Here is a 6,283-nt window from a genome sequence, read left to right on the forward strand (position 1 = left end):
CATTAATCCAGAAAGCCCTGATTCGGGATTAGGGCTACTTTTTAAAACAGATAATGTTGGCACTAGGTATTTCAATCTGCAGCAGCCACCACCAGTAGACAGTGGGACGTCAGCCTTTTGTGTGAGCACAGTTAGATCGGGTCCCAACAGAAGACAATGGGATCCTGGAATTCCCTACCCAAACAAAGGTATAAATCCATTGCAAGTGAGGAAAAATGAAACAAGACTCTTCACGACGGAGAATGGATCAGCACAACCTCCTGGGTCCAACTATGTAGTGGACACGCAGCTTCTAAATGGCCTGTTTCTAGTTGGTATAAAGATGGTGAAAAGTTGGCATACGGTCCAGACTAGAACAATTCACAGTTTTCTGGGTTCCCAATTTGTAGGGAACCCATTGTACTAAATTTTAGTTAATCAGTAGACCCATGGATACAAAGGGTCGTTTTGGGGGATAGGTTTTATACTTTTTAAAAATTGTTAGGGGGATAGGGTGTATACTTTAAAATCGATGCTTATTTTTTCAAAATTTGGTATTATTTCAGTATTTTATTGATTTTGGGCGAAAAACACAGGGCCCCCATCATTAGAGGGGGCCTTATTAATAAAACTGGGGGGAGTGTAGTATTCGTAGGGTTAGTTTTAGGTCATCAGACAGACCATCGAGAGATGTCCGAAGAACTACCCAGAAAGCATCCTCTTCCGGTTGAAACTACTAATGGCTACAGACGCTAATATTCACTAGAAGAGCAATCGGCCGTTCCTGACTGCAGGAACGACCATCCAAGGTATTTATCGGTCTCGAGATATACTCGGGGTCACAACACTCATTTCTAAATACAAAACTGAAAGTCACTTAGGTTTATATCTATATAGTGTTCACATTTTAGATGTCCATGTATCAATATGGACATTGGCAATTCAGATGTTCTGAAAAATAGTGAAAAGTCATTTAATACCTGTATTAATCTGTATCGAGCGTATTTACCTGTAATATTAGCGCAAATGAAAGGTTTAATTATTGGCGCAAATGAAAGATTTTTTTGGCGCAAATGAAATGTCAATTTGCGCAAAAGCAAAGCACCGACCAGCTCATAGTAGCCTAAATGATATAATTATGATCTACTGCTCTATTTTTTTTTGTTTTTTTTTTATCTTTTCACCAGTTTTCGTGAGTGTCAACATGAAAGGTTTTAAATCAAAACGTTGTAATATGCTGTACGATATATAACTACTAAAACAAAACATGAAGCAAGTGAGTAATTCTCATCGTACAGGTCAACTTATCCGTTAAGGCGACCATAATACCTATTTCGTTTATTCTCGTACATGTAGCTCTATTTTGTTGTTGTTTTTTTTGGGTTTTTTTTGTTTTACGTCATAAGTATCATTTTACTTATATGACAAAAAAGAATCATTTACTAATGTTGACAATGACGTCGTCCTGGTTGTGAACATGCATGACCGTTATGTATCAATATTAATATATATATAGGCCATACGATGGGGCAGAGGGTATTTAACTGTAGAAAAATAAGAAGTTGAAAACAGATTATAGTTTAAAATTGACCATTTTGACTACTGCATCAAATTTAACATTAAAAATTATGCATCTGACATTGAAATTAAAGAACTTTGTTAGATGCTTTGTTTTTCTTTATTTTTCTTTGCAGAGGCTCTGAATGAATTCTGCTTCATATGAATAAGAGATCAAGTCGGCTAAAACGGATGCACAATCAATTATAACCATTGGAGTACTGCTTGTCTGATAACATATTAGTCTTAGGCCGTGTTCACATTGACCTAAATTCGGTGTTGTGTTAGTGTAACTCACACGTAAACTAAACACAATTGCGTTCCCATTGATAAAACTCAATGTTTACATGAAGTTTAAATCATGTTTTACCTACACACAGTCGATAGTCAATGTAGGCCTTGTGTAGGTTAAGCGTACACAAAACTAGACATTTAGGACATTAGTTTTATCGTGTATATATTTTTGGAGGAAACTATTTTTGAGTAAAATTGATATTTTTGATAATTATTAGTTGTCTAAATTTTACAGATTTTTTTTTGTTAAAAAAAAAATTAACGTACTTTATTAACTCCTAATCAAGACTCAAAGCAGCATCATTGCCGAACGCATAAGGCATTTTCGGGGGGGGGGGGGGGGGCTATTATAGTTGAGTATAAAACATAAAGACAAGGGGTGGGTTGGTGAGCTATGTTTCCAGTTTTTTGGCCCTAAAATTTTTTTTGTTTGTTTCACCCTCAGCTGCCACTATATATAATGCTAAAATTGATTTCGACTTGTCACCAAAATTTGTCCTGAAAAAAATCAATAGCTCACGCCCCCTCCCCCTCCACAAAAAATGAAGTAAATAATTGCTGCCTAATTCATTTGAAAAGGTCTTCCAGAACCGACTTGACGTACACAGAAATATTCGCCACTGGTCTTTACTCAAAAAACGATTCACGCATAAATGCATGACTAAAAAAGTGTGAGGTAAATGATATGTTTGTCTAGTATCTTTGATCCGTTAAATGACACGTAAAATAAATTAAAAAAACCGTTACCCTATTCCTTTACCAAATACTCCTTGGAGAAGAAAAACCATTTGAAACGAACAGAAAAGTTAAAATGTAGTGATCCCTAATATCTCAATCCTTTTTTTTTTCGGCTGTAAGCACGCTGTTGCAGCTATCGTTTTCGAATGCGTTATCGAGACATCCCTAGTATATCCAAACTACTGCAAATTATAAAAATGGCTTTCATAAAGTAGCAACCACTTGACTTAAAAAAAGGGGGAGGGTTATTTTTTTTTTTTTTTATCTAAGTCCCATTTTTTTTCGCGCATACGTTTTTATTCCTTTTTTTTTCGATGCTGGTGACCAAATACTTTTTTATCAATATTCAACACTATAATGTATGGGGAAACTCTTGATTCAGAATAATTTTTTTTATCATCTGTATGATCATTTTTTTTTATTATCAAATTGGGGATCGGAATATTTCCATTCCCATCCCCCACCCCCCTTTTGAAGTCAAATGGTTGTTCCCTTACCGCTAGAAATATTTTCCAAAAATTTTGAAGTCAGTTCTACGTAATGAACATTTAAATGACATATAGTTTACAAGTGGGAACAAATCCTATGTACAGGTAGCTAAACAAGGTGTATAGATGTGAACAAATGTAATGGGAAACCAGTGTACACTACACTAAACTAATTGTAAACATGTTTACTCTACACGGCGTTTGGTGTGAACACGGCCTTAGACTAGTACATTTAACACATAATTTGTGTAAAATAAAAAGATCAACAAAAGTGGTTAAAATAAAATTGTCCCTTTAAATTAACCATTCTTATATTTAAGATTTTAGTATTGTAGCAAGATTCAAAATATTGCGTTAATTATTACTTAATTAATAAACTTATTTTTGAACAGTTTAATTATATTACTAAATTTGTACGATCATACATCATTCAGTAACTTTATTTCTAAGACTTATATTCTGGCCTTTGTTTTGGTTCCTTTGTTCTCAGACAGTATATGTGCTTTTCTGGTTTCCTAAATCCAATGTTTGAGTATTGTTTGAAATTCAGAGGGTTTATTTTCGAGCAAGTTTAACCCAGTCGTTGTCGTTTGTTTTCTGCTATGTTGTTTTTTGCGTTCAATTTTGTGATATTTATCTGGCTGATTGTTTTTCTAGTTTAACATTTTGTTATACAAGGGCTTTTATAGCAGAACTTACGGGACGACCTGTAATTATCCACATCTTCGTCTTTTGGTCTTTATGGATAATTGTCTGGTTTGCAATCATACCACGGCTTATCTTTAAAAGAAAGAAAAAACTTGTTATTTGTGTTATTAACAGATTAGTCACGATATATAAATTAAACAAATGAGATATCAAAGATGTTATATATGACAACACAGCTGTGTTGACAAAAATTAACCTCTCATTACATTATTTAAAGGTTATAAACTGTATTAAAACATATAAACATAATACAAAGAAGGCGTTCACCAAAATCTATGTCAACTTCGTAAAAACATACAGCATTCATTTTCCAATGATGGAACACAACAAGTTCAAGTTAATGAGGAGAGATATTTACAATAATAACAACTTAATACCCACGCATCATGTTATATTATGTTTATTATAAAACCACAAAGGTTATAAAAAGTGCATGTTATCATTTATTAAGTAAAACAAACAGTTTTTTGCAATTAAATCATATAAAGATAGGATGTACAAGTGATTCATTTATGTCCATAGACCAAGCTGTGGGAAGGTACAGATAATGTTTAAATCAATCAATTTGGTGACAGAAACATGTGAACAGCAGAATTTTCCGCCCAAACAGTTTGCATCTTTAGTGATCATCAGTTAAATATCAATACTGATATTCATGCTGACTAAAAGGTGCGTTCGAATCCAATCGTAATCGACCGGGATTTCGTGCCGACTGTTGATTGTTCGTCTTCCGCTTATTTAAATGGTGTTAACTTCTTACAATAGAACAGTTTTCTATAAAAGAACGGCGAAAGATACCAGAGGGACGGTCAAACTCATAGATTTAAAATAAAAATATGATCTAAGTTTACTTCTACATTTGTTGCATCAAAACTGATTTATGAAGTTTACACGCCACAGACAATTGTTTCTATACATTGGAAGACCCACTATCAACGTAAATGTACGTTAAAAGTGTGTCTTCCAATGGAAAGAAACAATTGTCTGTGTTACACGATACCGGTATTGAAATTTTATGTAATATTGGAGAAAAAGAAACGTTATATTGGTTTTTAAATTAAAAGAAAACCCATATAAATTAATTTGTATTTTCAAGGTTAAAACTAGTGACCTAATTTATAAAACAGTCACTTTATTTGTAAAAAATTCAGAATTGATGTTTCGTCTTTTTCTGATATCAAACAAATACCCAATTTAAAAAAAAATAACTACTTGTAAAGAAGTGAAATCGAGTTGTTCTTTTAGTCGTTAATTGTGTCGAACACTATTGTAATCAAATAGTCGAATACAAATTGTAAGAAAATAATCGCCTCGTCTACGTCAAAATGAAAGAGAACGAGCTATTTGGATGTTGGCAGGAGGAATGACTCAAATGTAGATTGAAATCATTTTAATGTCTCTAATGACGATATTTAAAAATACGGACCTGAAACGGGAAAGAGGGAAGGGGCAAACTTGTGGAATCAAATATATAGAAACTGAATTCAAATATAACAACATAAATCCGAGTCTGAAATAGAAGGTTGTGTGACGTATTTCAATGCTTCTATATAGTGGGTGTCACTGTGTATTACTACATAGGTATTGTTGAGTGCAGGTGTATTGTTTGCGCAAGGTTTCCACATGTACTGAGTTTAAAAATCTGATACTAGGTTCTAAAGTTAAAAAGCTGATCCAAAATAGAAGAGGGTAGGCATAATCGAGATATTTTAGAGAAAAAATAATGAGGTGTAATTGAGCATGAGTATTCAACTTAATTTATACAATAATTATTGCTTTTAGTCAAGTTATTTCTATTTATCCGATCAACAATATTCACGGCATTAGGTATGTCTATTGTAAATCTCTATAAAACATAATTTATCTACCGTCGCTACCCTAGAACGACGTGCATTTATAGCAGCGCTTAGACGCATACACTTCTTACTGAAGAAATGTAATACCACTCACCTCGAATTTTTCAAACTTGCTGGACTTGGTCAGAGAAATGGTTTCACTTAACATAGTAAAGTGCTTTTGACCAATGAAATGCAAGACTTTCACCTTCTTAATGGTAAAGAATTAATGACACACAGTATGCTCTTAAAAGCTAATTACCTTAATGTTCTGTAAAATATACAAATGACCATTTACTGTTGCAAAAATTGCACTGGGACATTTGGTCAGGAAAGAGTGTTGAAAGAAGATTTTATAACCCCTGGCTATCTGAATAGACATTAATTATTTGTATAATTATAAACAAAGATAAGTAAATTTTTAATACACAAGAAGTTCAAATTTCCAAACTACATCTTTTTCCCTTTTAGATAATAACAACTTTGTTGATTGAATTTGGCACATTCATTGGCATTGTATTGTCATCGTTTTCTTTATTCTCACCTTCATTTTGATCATTTCCGGGAACAGACAACTCAGTTTCCTTCTTTCTATGCTTATTTACGGACGGCGTCTGTGATGCCTTGCTTACATTATCTTGTAATGCTTCTAAAGGACGCTTATATATATATCAAGGACCGACG

The sequence above is a fragment of the Mytilus trossulus genome, chromosome 4 (assembly GCF_036588685.1).
Source record: "Mytilus trossulus isolate FHL-02 chromosome 4, PNRI_Mtr1.1.1.hap1, whole genome shotgun sequence".
In the NCBI taxonomy this organism is placed as follows: Eukaryota; Metazoa; Mollusca; class Bivalvia; order Mytilida; family Mytilidae; genus Mytilus; species Mytilus trossulus.